The 19,957-nt window shown below is 40.7% G+C and overlaps 1 protein-coding gene across 1 annotated transcript in view; it reads right to left on the reverse strand.

Moving 5' to 3' along the window:
- Positions 1–19,957, reverse strand: part of MYLK (myosin light chain kinase) — a 265,162-nt gene that overhangs the window by 201,670 nt on the left and 43,535 nt on the right. The window contains exon 2 of the mRNA XM_059162872.1: positions 558–722. The gene's annotated coding sequence lies outside the window, so the exon portion shown is untranslated. The remainder of the gene's footprint in view (positions 1–557; positions 723–19,957) is intronic.

A 19,957-nucleotide genomic window follows, 5' to 3' on the forward strand; every position in this document is an offset into this window, starting at 1 on the left:
CAGTGGGATTTCTCACCCAAGAGTGCTGATGATCACGTTTGTGGAAGGCCAATGGGGGCTCTTGACCAGGACCTGGAATAACTCGGTCTCACAGTTAACACAGAATTAGACCTGTGCTCCCACCCCAGCAATGGCTGCTTTCATGGAACCAGAGACTCAAAAGGAAAACCAAAACCAAATGCAGTTAACCAGAGCAGCCTCCTAGGGCAGCAGGAGAAAGAAGTTCTGGGACAGTCTGGAAGGATGGAGGACCAGTTTGGCAGGGTGAACAGTTTCTGGCAGAGGCCAGGGCACCCAGCAAGACACTTTATCTTATTTCCTAGCTGGCTCAGTGACAGTTCCCACCACCTTCGCCAGTTCTAGAATTCTGACCAGCGAAGCCAAGGTCAACAGATAACGCTAAAGCATGCTGATCTCACTCCCACCTGTTTGGGCACCTGGCCAGGTGTCATCTCACCTTGTGGACACTGGTCTCTCCTGGCCACCCCTCCCGCCATCTCCTCAGGGTGGGCTGAGGAGGAACGGTCGACAGCACAGTTTTAATCCTGCTTACTCACCAACGTCTCCTCTGCTATTTGTTGTGGCAACTGGACTGGGAGCACAAGGCAGGATGTCCTGCAGGTGCGCCTCCCTGTGGGCTTGGGGAGCCCCTGACCAGGAAGCTCCTGAGGTTGCTCAGGACTGCAGCAGGGGTGGCCACCTGGGAGCCTCTTGGCCAGTGCCTGGTGGGAGGGAGGAAAGGAAAGCCGAGTCAGGGGCAGACATGCACAAGGGAGCAGGAGCGGCTGGCGGGAGCGCATCACTCAGGCTGTGTGGGAAGGTGGAAACGTCCCAAGGACCACAGGTGATTTTATTACTACGTGTGGGGGGTTGTGGGTTTAGGGCTCAGGAATAATAGTTACCAGGAGAACAAGAACTAGCTGCTTCCTTCCTCCACACAGGGCAGATGCCGAAGATCTGAGAGTGGGACTGTGGTGAGGTCACAGGGTCAAGGGAGAGGCCCTGGCAGGGGTGAAGGAGGAGGGCCAAGGCCACAGAGCTGTTGGGCTCTCTTGAGAGAGAAAAGTGAGAGAGAAAAAGTGAGAAGGTGAGAGGGAGCTGGCACCTGGGCAATCAGGGGCTGGGCTCTGGGGACAGAGCCAGGGTAAGGAGGAGCTAACAGAACAGGGAGAAAGTACCCAAACCTCGGAAAGGACTGTTCTCAGAAATGAGTGACTCCGACTCTCCCATACCGCCCAGGGCTCACCCTTCTCCCCCAGAACCCACACTCAGGCAACCCACAGGGCCCACCCCTCAACCTGCAAAGGTTCCTAAACTTCACCCCATCTCCTCCCTTCAGAAACTTCTGTTTCCCTCCAGCAGCACCCCTCAAATACCTCAACTGGTAAATCTATTCTAATTATTTGCTACCTTCCCAGAAGGTGTACCGATTTGTAAAGCATACTTTGTAAACCCAAAGGGAATCAACCTCTCACCATGGAATGTCAATAGAGAGACTTCTAGACTGAAAAGTCCCGACACATCACTTCCTTACACAGGAGATCTAGAGGGCGGGCACCCTCAGTCCAGCGTGGTGGTCCCCAGACACTTGGAGGCATACTCCGAAGACGAAATGGGAGTAACTGGGCCCTCAGAGGAGTGGTGGGAAGGGGTGGAGCCCCGTCTGCACCCAGTTGCTCCTGGAGATCTCTCTGGCCACAGAACCAAGAGGGAGCCAAATCAGGACAGTGTTCCTATAAGTAATGGTTTCTGCTCCTCTTGTGGGCTAAGCCAGTCAGTCCAGGCAGAACTTTTCTAGACCCAGCAAGCTCCATCCCTCTGCTGCAATGACCCTTCCACCTTGGTGAGCACTCAGGGATACCTGTGGCTCTTTGTTCCCTGACCCTTACTCCCCTTCCCGCTTGAGCACACCAGGCACCTGGTTCTCCCCAGTGATCTTCTCAGTTGCTGCCAGCAAGAGAGGGCCCCCTCGCCTGCTGCTCCTCCTGTGCCTCTGGCCCACGACCCGCCCCGTGTCCCCATGAGCCCAGCTGCTCCACCGTATGATGCTCACTGGGCTGACTGGGCCACTCACGCCTATAATCCTTCATTGCTCAACTTGTACCAAGCACGGCTTCTAAAGGGAACTGAAGTCACTCACCAGAAAATGCAAAATTAAGCTGCTGATTATTTAAAAGTTAAAACTGTATACAAGCTGATAATATATGCAAAATGGTTTTCTGTGCTAAATTTTCAATCCTATCAAGCATTATATCTATGTCTGACCCTCATGACAAAAAAAAAAAAAAAAAAAAGAGAAGAAGAAGGAAACAGAATGGGTCACAGAATTCTCCTTGGCAGACAAGGAGGCAAAGCCACTTCATCAGGAAACAGAGGCCCTCTGGTGTGTTTCTCTACAGAGAAGGGACTGAACATCATGATGGGCAATTCCACCCATAGGGTTTTCAGAAAGAAATACTCATGATTCAGTCACTTTTTAATATCAACATTTAATAAAAGCAAGGGAACTATTAAAACATGACTGAGGATTTTCGCAGGTTGCTAAGACAATGTGGCTTGGTAAGGGGTCTGATCACAACACAAGACATGGTGTTTTTCAGGGGAAAGCTGTGCTGCTCTCATCCCACTCTGCAGGGAAACTGGAAAGGGGACGGCTGCAGGAGGGGGGCACTGGGATGTGTGGTGGGATTGCTGATTGCCACAATGACCAAGGACAGGGAAAGGGGGGAAAGATGCCGAGTATCCCACATGAAACAGTTCTCATTATAAAGAATGGTCTCATCTAAAATGCTAATAATGCCTCTGTTGAGAAGCCCTGGGAGGTGAATCAGAAATTAGCATGACTCTTGTAAAACCCACTCTTAAACACGGATTAAGTCTTCACAGGGGGCTGACAGCAATGGCAGCAGGGATGTCTGCTCTGGTGAGTCCAGATGAAGGGGATGCAGGTTTATGATACTCAGTCCTCCTGGTGGTGACCCGCATATCATCCTACAAAGGGGCTAGAGCCTGACAGGCACTACTGGCTAGACAGACAGCTGGACACTGGTGAGCAAGAGGCATGCCTGTGGAAAAAGCCAAACCTCTCCTGTTTTTTTTTTTTTTTTCCTATGTCTAAATGAGGACACAGCAGAGACACCAAAATTGGACAACACGTCACAGGAGAAACTATTTTAGTCCAGAGCACTGGTTCTCGAAATGTGTCTCCAACTCAACTCACCTGGGAACAAAACACCCCAGACTTGTGAGTCCAAAACTCTGAGGGTGGGACCCGGAAGCAATGTTTTAGTGAGCTCTCCAGGTGAATCTGATGCAGGCTCAAGTCTGAGAACCTCTGGTCTAGAAAGTTCGGGACTAAAAATGCCAATCAGTCATGAGAGATAGGTTAGAAATGCTACTTCATCCCTGTGTAGCATTTCTATGACACTCTGAGAAGGAGGGGCATGTTGGAACATGTTTGTTACCGGCAAATGACTAGATATGGAAGGCATGAAGAGGGAAGATCTAAGTGAGGAGAAATGAGGGAAAAGAGTAAATTAGGCAGGGCCAATCCAAGTATCAGGGGAAGGGGCAGAGGGAATAGGAAAGAGAGAATCTTAAGTAGGCTGTGACAATCCTGGGCTGGACCTCACAGCCCTGACATCATGACCTGAGCCAAAACCAAGAGTCAGATGCTCAACTACCTGAGCCACCAGGTGCCCCAATAGACACACATTTTTATCTCTACTTTTTTTTAAATACAAGTAACAGCATATTATACACACTATTCTAGACTTTGCTTTTTTTATTTAATTTTTTTTTTTTTTTTGATAAATAAGAACCATTGAGAAGAATTCTGAGATCCTGGAAACATACAATGTCCCTGGGCACACATGTGTTCACTGCAGAGAAGGACCACCTGCTAGGACATCATGGGATTCTTGTGGATTTCTTGGTGAAACCCGCTCCCCGCCCCCCAACACACACACAGGGAAACTGTCCTGAAATTCTCAGCTTGGAGAACTTCCCCCAAGTTTTATAACAGAAGGAGGTGATGTGCAAACTCTTAGGTCACTAAAGTCCAAGAGTGACACTGCCAGATAACAGCAACACCTAGTGGATTAGGCATCCTAGAGTACACAGTGGAGGGGAAGTTGAACCCTGGAGAGAACCCAAAGTGATAAGAAGACTTGGAACATTTTTATCTATAAGACCAATAACCATAAATCACATTTTATCTATAGGAGTTAACAAAATGCATAAAAGGATAAAGATAGGAACTAGACAAGAATCTATAGAGTCAGTTCTTAACACTTAGGATGAGATCTAGAACACAGAATAAAATAATATAATCTCTATCCTTCTACTAGTTATGGTAACATTTCCTTCAGAATTACTTTTTGTTCTTTCACCATCAGTAAGATGTCTTGTTTCTCTTGATTCCCTTCTGATTTTTATCAATGTAGCCTTTAAACATAAACATGATTTCTTTTTAAGAACAGCTTTACTGAGATATAATTCACATACCATATAATTCGCCCACTTCAAGTCTAAGATTCAGTGACATTTGGGTTAGATCTAACTTAAACTGTTAAGCAAACAAATAGGAACCGAATTCTTCTCTTACCTGAGAGGATGCATAAAGTTCAAATTCTTTTCCAAATATGCTAGGTGTATTTTTATTAAAAATCCACATACTGGGGTGCCTGGGTGGCTCAGCTGTTAAGCATCTTCCTTCGGCTCAGGTCATGATCCCAGGGACGTGGGATCGAGCCCCACATCGGCTTCCCTGCTCAGTGGGGAGCCTGCTTCTCCCTCTCCCTCTGCTACTCCCCCTGTTTATGTTCTCTCACTCTCTCTCCATCATTTAAAATTTTTTAAATTTTTAAATAAAGTGTATGATTCAATGGCTTCTTAGTATGGTCACAGAGTTGTGCAGCCACACCTCAGTGCACTTTAGAACATTTTCATCAAACCATAATCCCCTAAGCCCTAGGTAGTAACCAATCTCCTTTCTGTTCCTGCAGATGAATAACAACTCAATAGGCTCATTGTCAGGCTTAACACAACTGAAGAAACAAAATCAGTGATCCTGAAGATAGGTCAACAGAAATGATCCAAAATGGTACACAAAGAAAAGAGTGTGTGTTGGGGTGGGGTGGGGGAGGAGAGACAAACCATCTAAAAGCCACAGGATACTATGAAATGGTCTAACATATGTGTAATTGGTATCCTAGTAAGAGAAGAAATAGACGATGGTCAATAATTGCCCCCCAAATAATAAAATATATCATATCACAGATACAGTAAGCTCAGAGATTCCAATCAGTATAAATACAAAACAAACAAAAACAATAAAATACACCTAGACACATCATATTCAAATTATTGAAATTAAAGACAAAAAGAAAATCTCAAATGTAGTCAGACGGAGAGGGGAAACACTACAAGCATGGTAAGAAAGACTAATATTAAAAGCACATTTCTCATCTGAAATGATGCAACCAGAAAATAATAAAATAGCATCTTAAAGATACTGAAAGAGGGACGCCTTGATGGCTCAGTTGGTTAAGCATCTGCCTTCGGCTCAGGTCATGATCCCAGGGTCCTGGGATGGAGCCCCACATCAGACTCCCTGCTCAGCATGGGGTCTGCTTCTCCTTTGCCCTCTGTCCCTCCCCCTGCTTATGCTCTCTCTGTGTCTCTCAGTCAAATAAATAAATAAATTCTTAAAAAAAAAAAGTACTGAAAGAAGAAAACTGTCAACCCAGAATGTTACATCCATGAAACTATCTCTCAAAGATGAAGGAGAAACTGCAATGTTTAAAAATAAATGAGCTTGAGAGAATTCATTATTAGCAGACTTGCACTACAAAAAAAAAAAAAAAAACTATTAAAAGAAACTCTTAAAGAAGAATGAATACACTGAACTGAACTAGGATCTAGATAAACTAAGATCTCTAGAAATGATTTTTAAAAAGGTAAATATAAAAGATATTTCAAGAAACAGACTCTTAACTATAGAGAACAAACTAATGGTTACCAGAGGGGAGGCAGGTGGGGGAATAGGTGAAATAGGTGGTAGGGGTTAAGGAGTGCATTTGTGATAAGCCCTGGGTGCTGTATGGAAGTGTTGAATCACTATATTGTACACCTGGAACTAACATTACACTGTATGTTAACTAACTGAAATTTAAATAAAAACTTTTTTAAAAGTTTACCTACAACCCTATTTTATTTACATCTATTCAATTTACTTGTTCTTAATCATTATGCTTAGGCTACTCTCCAAAACTTCATGAGGTATGAGACAAAGTCAACCATTATTCTCCTTTTTTTCCTAGAAAATTTTGGAACAGAAATATCATGAACTTATTTGGCTTTTAGTAAGCATAAGCAAAATAAAAATTTTATTTTTAAAAAATAAAATAAGGGTAAAAATAAAAGACATTTAAAATGTTTCTGAATTGCTCAAAAAAGGTAATTGTTTAAAAATAGTGGTAACAGGGGCACCTGGGTGGCTCAGTGGGTTAAGCCTCTGCCTTCAGCTCAGGTCATGATCTCAGGGTTCTGGGATCGAGCCCCACATTGGGCTCTCTGCCCAGTGGGGAGCCTGTTTCCCCCTCTCCCTTTGCCTGCCTCTCTGCCTACTTGTGATCTCTGTCAAATAAGTAAATAAAATCTTAAAAAAAAAAAAAAGGTGAGTGTGAAGGGACAGATATATGTAGAGTCTTTAACGTGTAATGGAATGAGATTTAGCTTATAGTTTTTCCAGAAAGAGCTGGTTACATTTATGCAAATACCTACTGAATAAAGGAAGAGCTTCATTATCATCAGACCTCTGGCCAATGGCAGATGCTTCCCATTTGAGATGGTGAGATTCTAAAACCACAAGTGTTCCAAATGTCCTAGACAGCTTTCTGTCAGGAATGCTGTAAAGTCTACCTTAGATGGTAAAATGGACTCAATGACACTGAAACTTCTTTCTAATGCTAAGACAGAGTAGGGGAAAAAATCCAGTTGTCTTAACTGCTGTTCATTAAGAGTCAGGTAAAGTAGTATGAGATTAATCTACTTTTTAAAAATCATTCTGCTTATATGCTAGTAATTTAGTAGAGATATATATTTCTATAGTACACCATGTAAAAACATTTCTTTTCATACATTTCTCTCTCCCTGGTACTTGCTCTAAAAGGCTAAGTGATAGATTAGTCTTGAGCCCATGAATATCTTCAACCATTGACATTCTGTCAGTTCCCTTCTCTCTGCCTCCAGACATCCTTTCTTGAAAAAGACCCACAATTAGACCTACTGCTCTTTCCAGCTACCACCCTATTTCTAGACTTCCTTTCCATTTAAATGTTTTCGGTGAGTCATCAACACCTCCTGCCACAATTTCCTTTCCACCCACTCTCTCTTTAACCCTCTGCAATCCCCCAGTTCTTAAATGCACCACATGCATGGTCAAAATGCTGGGGATTAGGGGGGACTAAGAGTATCATCAGAAAGACACAGCATTTGCACTCAAAGAGCTACCCAGAAAAAATTAAAATAATGCTCCAAACATCCATTAGGCAAAGATTGAAGGAAGGAGTTGGAAAAGAGAGCTGACATTTATTAGGCATCTTCAGTACACTGTGGTGTCAGATTGTGTCCCATAATGGCCATCAATAATTTCTCCTTTCCTGTGCACTCATTTCACTCCAACTCTAACTGTATCAGAAATAACAATAAATGTAACTGGACCAAATTCATTAGTTAAAAGATACATACACTCACTGATGTAACAGTTATATGCTTTTACAAGATGAATCTAACACGCAAAGAAGTTGAAAGAAATGAATGGAAAAAATAAGAAAATACGTCAGGCAAAAATTAACCATAAGAGAGCTGGAATAGTAAAATTAATGTCAGACAAAATTGACTTTAATGTAATTAGACAAGAGAATCACTATAAAATGATAAAAGGAATGAGATAAAAATATAGAAGATATTCCCACCATTGGCCTTAGGAAAAGGGTCCAGCAAATACAGCAGCTCAGAATCAGAATTCTACAAAATTTAATTCAATCCTACAATTATTTGCATAAAAGCTCTCACGTTTGTTACCATGAGCAACAATCTTGATCTAACAGACATATGTAGAACTTTATACCCAATAGTTATAAAATGTGCATTGCAAGCATACCTCATTTTACTGCCTTTTCACACATACTGCCTTTTTTACAAATTAAAGGTTTGTAACCACTCTGCATTGAGAAAATATGAGGACACTGTCTTCTCAACAGCATTTGCTCACTTACATCTCTGTGTCCCATTTGGTAACTCACAATATTTCAAACTTATTATATTTGTTATAGAGATCTGTGGTCAGTGATCTTTGATGTCACTATTGTAATTGTTTAAAAAGGTGCCACAAACCACACCCATGTAAGACAGCAAACTTAATTGATAAATGTTGTGCATATTCTGACTGTTCCATTGACCAGCGATTCACCTGCTTATTTCCTTCTCTTCAGGTCTCCCTATTCCCTGAGTCACAATATAAATGAGGTCAGCTGATAATCCAACTACGGCCTCTAAGTGTCCAAGTGAAAGGAACAGTCACAATGTCTCTCACTTTAAACCAAAAGGTAGAAATGATTAAGCTTCATGAGGAAGGCATGTCAAAAGCTGAGACAGGCCAAAAGCTAGGCCTCTTATATCAAGCAGTTAGCCAAATTATGAATATAAAGGAAAACTTCTTGAAGGAAATTTAAAGCGCTATTCCAGTGAATACTCAAATGATAAGAAAGTAAAACAACCTTATTGCCAATGAGAAGAAAGTATGAGTGGTATGGAAAAATCAAAACAACCATAGTATTTCCTTAAGCCAAAGCCTAATCCAGAGGAGTGCCCTAACTCTCTTCAATTCTAGGAAGGCTGAGAGAGGTGAGGAAGCTGCAGAAGAAATGTTGGAAGCTAGCAGAGGTGGGTTCATGAGGGTTAAGGAAGGAAGCCATCTCCGTAACATGAAAGTGCAAGGGGACGCAGAAGGCGCTGATGGAGAAGCTGCAGCGAGTTCTCCAGAAGATCTAGCTCACATAATCTATGACAGTGTCCACACTAAACAACAGATTTTCAATATAAACAAAACAACTTTCTGTGGAAGAAGATGCCATCTGTGACTGTCATAGCTAGAAAGGAAAAGTCAATGCCAGCTTTGAAACCTCAAAGGATATGCTCTGTTGATAGGGACTAATGCAGTGAGTGACTTGAAGTTGAAGCCAATGTTCATTTACCATTCTGAAAATTCTAGGGCCTTCAAAAATTATGCTAAATCTACTACTCTGCCTGTGCTCAAAAAATGGAACAACAAAGCCTGGATGACAGCACATCTGTTTACTACATGGTTTACTGAATATTTTAAGCCCACTATTGAGACCTACTGCTCAGAAAAAAAAGATCTGATGGAAGAGGTACAATAAGGTTAATGTTGTTTTCATGGCTGCTAACACAACATCCACTCTGTAGTCCATGGTGCGAGAAGTTATTTTCAAACAACAAATTCCACAGAAATACAAACAATTATAACAGAATGTTATGAAACCTATATGCCAACAAACTACACAACTTAGAAGAAATGGATAAATTTCTAGAAACATATATCCTACCAAAACTAAAGCAGGAAGAAATAGAAAATTTGAATAGACCAATTACAGGCAATGAAATTGAATCAGTAGTTTAAAAACTCCCAACAAAGTCCAGGACCAGATGGGGCAAATTCTACCAAACATTTAAAGAGGAATTAATATGTATTCTTCTCAAACTATTCCAAAAAACAAAAGAGAAAGGAAAGCTTTCAAATTCATTCTGTGAAGTCAGTATCACCCTGATACCAAAACCAAATAAAGACACCACAAAAAAAGAGAGGTATAGGCCAATATCTCTCATGAACATACATGCTAAAATCCTCAACAAAATACTAGCAATTCAACAATACATTTAAAAAAATCACACCCCACAATCAGGAGGGATTTATTTCTCGGATGCAAGGGTGGCTCAATATTCACAAATCAATCAATGTCATATGTCTGATCAATAAGAAAAAGAATAAAAAACCATATGATTACTTCAAAAGATGCAGGAAAACCATTTAACAAAGTCACTTTTTAATACAGCTTTAAGTCTGGAATTGTGACTCATGTGGAATTTAATTAGTCACAATTCCCGACTTAAAGTTATATTAAGAAGTGACTCTAATTAAAACAGTATGGTACTGTAAAATACACAGAAATCAATGGAATAGAATAGAAAACCCAGAAATAAACTCATAATTATATGGTCAATTAATCTTTGACAAAGGAAGAATGAATACACAATGGGAAAAAGATAGTTCAACAAATGGTGTTGGGACAACTGGACAGCTACATGCAAAAGAGTGAAACCAGATATCTTTCTTTCACCATACACAAAAATAGACTCAAAGTGGATTAAAGACCTAAATGTGAGACTGAAACCATAAAAATCCTTGAAGAGAGCACAGGCAGTAATTTCTGTGACATCAGCTATAACATTTTTCTAGGTATTTCTCCTGAGACATGGACATAAAAGCAAAAACAAACTTTTGGAACTATATCAAAATAAAAATTTTCTCCACAATGAAGAAAACAAACAACAAAACTAAAAGGCAACTATGGAATGGAAGAAGATATTTGCAAATGACATATCTAATAAAGGGTTAGCATCCAAAATACATAAAGAACTTATAAATCTCAGCACCCCAAAAATAAAGAACACAATTAAAAAAATGGGCAGAAGACATTTCTCCAGAGAAGACATCTAGATGGCCAACAGACACATGAAAAGATGCTCATCATCACTCATTATCAAGGGAAGGTAAATCAAAACTAGAATGAAATATCACCTCACACCTAAAAAATACAAGAAACAGGTGTTGGCAAAGATGTAGAGAACAAGGAAAATTTTTGCACTGTCAGGAATAATGCAAACTGATGAAGCCGCTGTGGAAAACAGTATGGAGTTTCCTCAAAAAACTAAAAATAGAACTACCCTACAATCCATTAATGACACTACTGGCTATTTGCCCAAAAAAACCCCACAAAAACACAAAACCAAATGGATAAATGTACCCCTGTGTTTATTGTAGCATTATTCATAATAGACAAACAATGGATGCAACCCAAGTGTCCACTGATAAGTGGGTAAAGAAGATGTGGTGTATATATAAAATATATATCACACACAATGGAATATAATTCAGTCAAAAAATTATTAAAATCTTGCCATTTGCAACGATATAAATAGAGCTAGAGAGTACAATGCTAGTGAAATAAATCAGTCAGAGAAATATAAATACCATATGATCTCACTCATATGTGGAATTTAAGAAACAAAACAAAGGAGCAAAGACAAAAAAAAAAAAAAGAGAGAGACAAACCAACCAAGAAACAGACTCTTAACTATAGGGAACAAACTGATGGTTACCAGAGGGAGGTGAGGAGAGGATGGGTGAAACAGGTGATGGGAATTAAAGCATACCCTTACCATGATGGGGGGAAAAAAAAAATTCACCCCAAACTTTAGATTAAGCCCTATTATGAGCTATCATGGTGTGAGTAAAAAGCATATGGAAAAAATTTAAAAACTTAAAAATAAAAGACTGGTTGACAATCTTCAAATCTTTTTAAAAAAGAAGTAATTTCAACTTTCAAGACTTATTATTTAAGAAATACATTTCATAAGGCTATTGCTGCCATAAACAGTGATTCCTCTGATGGATCTGGACAAAGTAAATTAAAAACTTTCTGGAAAGCCTTCACCATTCTAAGTGCCATTGAGAACACTTGTGAGTCATAAGAAGTCAAAATAGCAACATTAACAGGAGACTGACTCCAACCCTCAAGAATTACTTTGAGGGGTTCAAGACTTCAGTGGAGGAAGTAAGTGCAGATGTGGGGGAAACAGGAAGAGAACTAGAATTACAAGTGGACCCTGAAGATGAGGCTGAACGGCTGCGATCTCGTGATAAGACTTTAACGGATGAGGAATTGCTTCTTGTGGTTGAGCAAAGAAAGTGGTTTCTTGAGATTTCAACTCTTGTTGAAATGACAACAGAGGAATTAGAATATTTAGTTGAAGGGGTGCCTGGGTGGCTCAGTGGGTTAAAGCCTCTGCCTTTGGCTCAGGTCCTGGGATTGAGCCCCACATCGGGCTCTCTGCTCAGCGGGGAGCCTGCTTCCCTTCCTCTCTCTCTGCCTGCCTCTCTGACTACTTGTGATCTCTGTCTGTCAAATAAATAAATAAAATCTTTTTTTTTTTTTTTAAAAAGAATATTTAGTTAAAAATCAGCAGCAGGGCTTCAGAAGACTGACTCCAATTTCGAAAGAAGTTCTATAGTGGGTAAAATGCTGTCAAACAGCATCACGTGCCACAGGGAAATCATTTGTGAGAAGAAGAGTCAGTCAAAGCAGCAAACTTCACTGTTGCCTTCTATTAAGAAATGGCCACAGCCACCCCAATCTTCAGCAACCACCACCCTGACTTCTTAGCACCCATCTTTGGGGCAAGATCCTCTACTAGCAAAAGAATTACAACCCACTGAAAGCTCAGATGATGGTTAGCATTTTTTAGCAATAGAGTTTTTTAGTTAAGGTATGTATGTTGCTTCTTTGAGACATAATGCTATTGCACACTTAATGGGCTACAATATAGTGTAAACACAATGTTTATAGGCACTGAGAAAACAAAAAATTCATTTGACCTGCTTTATTGCAGTGGTCTGGAACCAAACCTGAAATAGCTTGGAGATATGCCTATTCTCTGCAAACCTATGGGAAATATTTTCATAAATTAACCTGCAAGAGACCATAAGACATGTCTCACTAAGGATCATAAAGTCAATATTTACAGAAAAGATCAACTTGTCTGTCGGCTTTCACTATCAATATCTCATCCATCTGAAACTCCCCTATTCATTGTTGTACAATGTCTTTTGATATTGTATGTGGAAGTTTTATCTACTCATTCAGTTATATGACACATCTTTATTAAACACTTAAATACCCTTCACAGTTCTTAGCATAGGGAATACACTAATAAATATCCCCCACCCCCTTTAAGGAGCTTACAGTCTAGAGTCAGTCAGTCACCAGACCACAGTTGCCCTGACATAGGACCATGTCTAGTATAGATCTGGCTGGCTCCAGGGTGCTGTCGGGCCAGACACTATGCTGGTCCTGTCCGGGTAGGATGTACAGACTCTGACAATTGAAGACAAAGAGCTTGGGGACTTACTATATGGTCTTGGGCTACTGCAGTAGGAGTGGAACATGGCTCATCAGGGAGAGAGCTGGGACCAGGATGAGTGGCAGAATCTGGACACCCATCACCACCCCGATATTGGCATTGCTAATAACTTAAGTCTCAGTGTTCCATGGTCAAAGCAGACCCAAGTCTAGGAACCAGATCACCCAAGTAGAGCTGCAGAAGGCCAAATGAATGTCAAAGTTGGGGAAAGCCATGAAGTTTAGAAGGGACGATCAGCCAGACAAATGAAACCAGACAGATTAGAAAAAGATAACATCATATCTCTTAATAAATCCTTGCAAATTGGGGTATAGCTTAAAGAGGCCAAACAAGCCCACTGACTAGTGGCACATGACCATAGCCTACAGATTAGCCTGGTTGTAAGGCTCTGTTATCCTTCCCCTGTGAGGTAGGACAGCTGGACTTTCTGAGCTAGCAAGACAAAAAGGAGAGTATGTATGGCTTACTGCAAATAGATCCATGTTCTAAGAGGCAAAGGGCAAGGAGACTGGCTCTACAGAGAACTCTCTGCTCCATTCCAGAATGGTAAGTTCACAGTACTCCCAAGAAGGGCCTGATAAAGAGTTACTTCTAGCTACTGCTGCTTCTTTTCCTTCCTCCTCCTTCTCTTCCTCCAACTTCACTTCCTCCTCCTTAGAGTGTATAATGTGATGGTATGCTATATGTATACATTGTGAAAAGATTGACAAAATCAACTAACACATCTATTACTTAATGTGTGTGTGCGTGTGTGTGTGTGTGCGCGCGTGCGTGCACACGCATGTGTGGTGAGAACACTTCAGATGTACCCTCTTAACAAATTTCAAGTATACAATATGGTATCTATTGGGTGGCATTTCTGGTCTCCAGAACTAATTCCTCTCAAAACTGAAAGTTTGTACCCTTTGACCAATTTCCTACCTAGGCCCTACCTCTAGCCACTGGCACCCACCATTCTACTCTCTGGCTCTACAAGTTTCATTTTTTAAGATTCCACATATAAGTGAGATCATACAGCACATGTCTTTTTCTGTCTGGCTTATTTCACCTAGAATAATAACCTCCAGTCTGACCCATGTTGTCAAATGGCAGGATTTCCTTATTTTTAATGGCGGAGTAATATTCACAGGTGTATGTATGTGTATGTGCGTCCCACTTGCTCTAACCATTCATCCATCAACCAACACTTCGGTTGTTCCCATATCTTAGCTGCTGTGAATGCTGTTGTAATAAACAGAGAAATGCAGGTATCCCTTCCAGATACTGATTCCATTTTCTTTGGATCTATATCCAGAAGTGGGATTGCTGGATCCCGTGAAGCACTGCCATACTGTTTTCCATAATGGCTGTACCAAATTACATTCCTTCCAACAGTGCACACGAGTCCCTTTTCCTCCATGTTCTCACGAGCATCTGTTACTTGTCTTTTTAATAATCACTATCCTGACAGGTAAGAGGCCTTATCTTACTGCCATTTTGATTTGCACTTCTCTGATGATTAAAGTGATGCTGAGCACCATTTCATATACCTCTTGGCCATCTGGATGTCTTCTTTGGAAAAATACCTACTCAGGTTCTTTGCTCATTTTTTAATTGGATTATTTAGAGGGGTTTTGCTATTGAGTTGTAGGAGTTCCTTAATACATTTTGGATTATTAATCCTGTATTAGATATATGGTTTGCAAATATTTTCTCCCATTCCCTAGGTTGCCTTTACATTTTGTTGATGGCTTCCTTTACAGCACAAATTTTTTTAGTTTGATGTAGTTCCACTTGTTTATTTTTACTTTTTTTTCCTGAGTTTTGGGTGTCATATCCAAAAATCATTGCCAAGACCAAAGTCAAGGAGATTTTTTCCTGTTTTCTTCTAGGAATTTTATCATTTCAGGTCTTAAGTTTAACTGTTTAATCCATTTTTTTAAAGATTTATGTATTTATTTATTTATTTATTTATTTATTTGACAGACAGAGATCACAAGTAGGCAGAGAGGCAGGCAGAGAGAGAGAGGAGGAAGCAGGCTCCAACTGAGCAGAGAGCCTGATACGGGGCTCGATCCCAGGACCCCGAGCCCATGACCTGAGCTGAAGGTAGAGGCTTTAACCCACTGAGCCACCCAGGCACCCAGTGTTTAATCCATTTTGATTTGATTTTTGTGTAGGTATAAGATAAGGTCCAATTTCATTCTTTTGCATGTGGATATTCAGTTTTCCCAACACCATTTATTGAAAAGACTCTCTTCTCCTCATTGTGTATTCCTGGACACCTTGTCAAAGACTAGTTGTCCATATATGCGTGGGATATTTCTGGACCCTCTATTCTATTGGTCTATGTGTCTGTTTTTATGTCAGAACAACACCGTTATGATCACTATACCTTTGTAACACAGTTTGAGATCATGAAATGGGATGCTTCCAGCTCTGGTTTTCTTTCTCAAGATTGCTTTGGCTAGTTGAGGTCTTTTGTGGTTTCATACAAATTTTAGAATTATTTTCTTTTTTCTATTTCTGTGAAAAAAATGCCATTGGAATTTTGACAGGGATTGCACTGAATCTATAGATTGCTTTGGGTAGTACTGACATTTTAACAACAGTAATTCTTCCAATCCATGAACACAGGCTATCTTTCCATTTATTTTGTGTCCTCTTCCACTTCTTTCATCAATATCTTAGAATTGTACAAGTCTTACCTCTTTGGTTAAATGTATTCCTAAGTATTTTATTCTTTTTTGATGCTATTGTAAATGGGATTTTAATTTCTCTTTTGCATAGTTCATTGTTAGTGCCTCCAGCTTCTGACATAGGTTTTAATGAAGACCAGTTCCATCTGCAGGGATGCACCCCTTTCCAAAGGCCACATCAATCCAGAGAGAATGACCAAAACAAAGGCCCCGCAGTAAGAAACAGGAAGGAAGGGAAGCTATTCAAACTCCCTGCCCCTTGCCTCCAAAGTACACAATAGCTGAGTCCTCTCCTGGAGAATCATGGCTCCAAAGGAATCCTTATGACCTGGTGTTTTCTGGGATTTAAACCTCTGTTTGAGCACTGTCACTATGGCGACAAGTCTGGGATGCTCTGCTCTAAGTGAGGGAGCTTATCCCTTCAAATATGCTTCTTGAGTTAGCAACAAAGGAATCCACTGAACCTCAACTAATGTCATATTCTTCTGGGAGACCTCTCTCAAGAGGCACTTTTCCTCCCTTGCCCCCACAAACCTCCCAGGTTTACCGTCTGTTCAGCCTACAACCACATTTATGTAGTGATTTATAGTTTACTTTCACTCACATCATCTCAATCAAGCCCTGAGGAGTCCTCTTCAGTCACCCAAGCCTCTTTACAGCAACCAAACAGAGACAAAGTGAGGCCCTTGGTTTTAGAGAGTCCTCCCCAGGCAGGTCAGCAGACATGGACCCCGCAGCTGGGATGGGATGGAGGAATTAGGGGTGGGAGGAGTGAGCCGACCCTTGTGACTTCTTCTTTTCCAGAGGGAAGAGTTCACAGTGGCTTGCAGCCCCAGCAGGCCTGATGCTCATCTCCTTTTCTCACCAACCACCCCAAGCTCTTCTCAGCCTGTTCTGGGCTGCTGTAATGCCTTGGCTCATGTTCTACATCATTCCTAGCCCCAGCTGTTCCAAGTGCGGCAGTCAACTCTGGGGAATTTATCCTGCCTTCAGAGGGGTCTTCCTTAATTATGAGTTCTTGGAGCCATTCCTGGCTTCCTGGAAGTGTAAAGAGAGAATTCTCCTTTGTTTTTCTCTACTCTATGACAACACTATTTCACTGCTGGTCACCAAATGTGTGTAGGTTTTTCCCTCACCAAGCAATTCTCAGGTACTAGCTGGGTGTCCTACAATTTAACTCAATTCTGACATTATCTACCTGGAGATGCATCAGGTCGCAGAGACTGCCACCATTTTAGATGCCAAGTGCAAGTTCAGGTTGTTGTTACCCATACTTCTGACTGTGGCTATAAATCAGAAGTCCCCACAACTCCCTCCTTGGGTTTGATCATCTGCTAGGAAAGCTCACAGAACTCAAGAAAACAGTTTACTTACTGGATTGATGGTTTATTACAAGAGATACTAAAAGACAGGAACGAATAGCCAGATGAAGAGATAAGGTGAGGTCTGGAAGGGTTCCAAGCCCAGAAGCTTCTGTACCCATTAAGTTTGGGATATATCACCCTCCTGGCATGCGGATGTTCACCATCCTGGAAGCTTCCCAAGCCCCATCCTTCTGGGTTTTTATGAATTTTCATAAAAGCTCTTATGGGTTTTCATTACTTAGGTATGATTGGTGATTGGTCATTTACATCATAGACTACTGGTAATTTAAGTCTATCTCCAATCCTTATTCCCAGAGGTCAGGAGGTTGAACTGCAAGTTCTAACCCCTTAACCACCTGGCTGGTTCCTTTGGCAACTAGCCCCCTTCCTCTGGTTATCTAGAGGCTTTCCAAAAATCACTTCATTAACAGTCTCAGGTGTGATTAAAAAGGGCTTGTTGTGAATAACAAGAACATAACCCATTTCATCTTTATGGCCTAGAGCTATTTCAGGAGCTGAGAACAAAAGATGCCCTTATAGCTCTTATCACTTAAGAAATTACAAAGTTTTTAGAAGTTACTTCCAGGAACCATACAAATTTATTACAACAAAGTATCACAATAGACCTACCTCTTATTAGTTTGGTGGCCTTGGGAGAGTCATTTAACTGTTCTAACCCTATACCCTTTCTAAGCCTTACCTCATCTGTAAAATGGGGGCAAGTACATCTATCCAGAGGGTTGTGATAAGGATGGAGGGATACGGGTGCCTGGGTGGCTCAGTCAGTTAAGTGTTTGATTTGGACCATGATCCCAGCCGATTCTAGGTCAAGCCTCACATCAGAATCCTTGCTCAGCGGGAGCCCACTTCTCCCCCTCCCACTACCCCCACTTGTGCACTCGCTTGCTCTCATTTTCTCTCTCTCTCACTGTCAAATAAATGAAATCTTAAAAAAAAAAAAAAAAAAAAAGTATGGAGGGACACAGAGACATTCTATAATTCTTAGTTTCCTCACCACCCCAGCCCGCTCTGCTGTCAGGGACAGGCAGTCTCGAATCCAAGGAAAGTTCATAGCAAAGTGATGAAAAGATGTACCAACCTGAACTTGACCTCTCTGGGTTTGGTGTTTTCAGTCACCTAAACCATTTCTGGGTGATATATAACAATTTCCCTCTGGTTTTCAAAACAAATAAGTAGACTGTTCAACCTCCTTTGTCTTTATTATGAGAGGCAATGAGGTTGAAAACAAAGATCATCCTAGGAGGGAAAATCTTCTGGGTTCCAGTCAGCTCTGCTCACTGATTTCCTCAGCCTTGCTGGCCTCCAGGTTTTCCTTTTGAAATAACTCCCCTGCCTTACCTCTACTCAGAAAGAGGCTGGATAGGGTGCTCATTTAGGGCCCCTTCTGGCTGTAAGATCTTTGAACCTTGGGTGACTACCAAACAACCCGATGAATGGGAAAAAAGCCAACTTCACAAAGAGACTAGTCTTGCCTTCTAAGAGTATGGTTCTTTTTTTAAAGATTTTTATTTACATATTTGAGAAAGCGAGCTTTTAAAAACCTATTTGGAAACAACTAGATTTTTAGAAAAGTTGCTAAGATGATACAGAATTCATTTAACTAATTATTCTTAATGTTAACAGCTTACATTACCATGGTACATCTGTCAAAACTACAAAACCAACACTGGCACATACTATTTACTAAACTCTGGACTCCATTTGGATATCACCAGTTTTTCCAATAATGCTCTTCTTCTGTTCCAGGACCCAATCCAGGATACCTCATTTCATTTAGGATAAAATATCATTTAATGGTGAAAGATTTCTAACATAGAAACAAACAGATCTTTAATAAAAAGAACATTAGATACACTTATAGCTCTTTGCAAACCTCTCTTCCCATTTCATGGCCTTTCCTTTTTCCCCAGAGATAACCATCATCATAACCTCCCCAGGGATCATTCTTAGGCATGTTTCTATAGATTCATAAAAGACAATATAAGCATAAATACAATATATTATTGTTTTCCAGGCTTTAAAACTTACATAAATACTATTCATATCCTTCCATAACTTGTTTCTTTCATTCAACATTGTTTTTGGGATTAATCTGTTAAGAAATACAGCCATAGTTCCTTTTACTCCCGTGCATAATATGTACGGTATTTCATTCTAAGAGTACACCGCTATTATTCTCCTTCTGATGGACATTCAGTCTGTTTCCTATTTTTCTGTTGCAATAAACATTTTAATGCATGTCTCCTGATGCACACAAGAAAGATTCTCCATCTAGGTTTGGAATTTCTGGGTCAAAAGGTGTAACCAAATTGTTTCCTAAAGCTGTTGTACTGATTTACACCCCTTTCATGAGCGAATAAGCCTGTAACTCCACATCCTCATCCATACTTGGAAATGCATTCACGTTACATGTTACAAATTAATCTGGGGAGTATTCGCATCTTTAACAAGTCTTCCAGTTTATGTACACAGTCATCTTCTTCAATTAAGGTTCTTTTTTCCCCTCTCAGTAATTACAATTTTCTACCAAAAAAACTCATACATTTTTTTAGTTAGGAGTACTTCTAAGTATCTTGAGGCTTTCAATACTAATGAAAATGAGCTCCT

The sequence above is a fragment of the Mustela lutreola genome, chromosome 2, assembly GCF_030435805.1.
Source record: "Mustela lutreola isolate mMusLut2 chromosome 2, mMusLut2.pri, whole genome shotgun sequence".
Taxonomy (NCBI): domain Eukaryota; kingdom Metazoa; phylum Chordata; class Mammalia; order Carnivora; family Mustelidae; genus Mustela; species Mustela lutreola.